Consider the following 903-nt stretch of genomic DNA (forward strand, 5'->3'; position numbering starts at 1 on the left):
GAGGTCAAAATATACGTGACGTGCTTGATGAGGAAAGATCTTCTTCTTCTTCTTCTCTCCGGGAAGGGAAGGTATAAGCGCGGTCGGCTCACGTCACCTAGAATTGATTTCCTAAGGTCCTGCTGTTGGCTTTCAAAGCCCTGAACCAACTGGCTCCCTCCTGTATCACAGATCTCTTAAGCTCATAGTTACACCACCTTCAGGTCTCTCAGGTCGTCTGACCTGCGCCTCCTGGCCGTCCCATGCTCGAGACTCAAACTCAGAGGCGAACGTGCTTTCGCAGTTACAGCGGCCTAGACTATGGAATAGCCTTCGTTCTTCCATCAGACACGCCCCATTTAAGTCTCGGCTTAAAACATACTTCACTAGCGTTTAAATCTTCTTTATGGGTCTTTGTGCTGCTTGTATAGTGTATTATGTCTCTTCTCTGTACTGATCTTTGTGTGCCTGCTTTACCGTGATCGTTTTAAGGCCTTGTGTACAGCACTTTGGTGAACTCTGTTGTTTTTTAAACATGCTTTATAAATAAAATGTATTTGACTTGACGTCACTTCAGCTTTCCTGTTGGGGGAGCGAATGCAAACAGAAAGAGTTGAGCTCTTTGGTCCAAAAAAAAGCGCCTCAAGATATGAGCGGAACCAATCTAAGGCTTTGCCTGAGGCACCGGGCCTTCTCTGGAGGTGGTGGATCAAGATGAAATGATCGACCGTGTCAAACACGGCACCGGGGTGCATGAGGATTAGAAAAGTGCCATGTTGAAGGTGAGAATGAGAGAGAAAGAACAGCTGGGTGGATCTAGAGACTGAGGGAGAGAGAGAGAGGTGGAGAGAGAGAGAGAGAGAGAGAGAGAGAGAGAGAGAGAGAGAGAGAGAGAGAGAGAGAGAGAGAGGGGGGGGGAGAGAG

This window comes from Notolepis coatsorum (assembly GCF_963971535.1).
Source record: "Notolepis coatsorum genome assembly, chromosome: 16".
Taxonomy (NCBI): Eukaryota; Metazoa; Chordata; class Actinopteri; order Aulopiformes; family Paralepididae; genus Notolepis; species Notolepis coatsorum.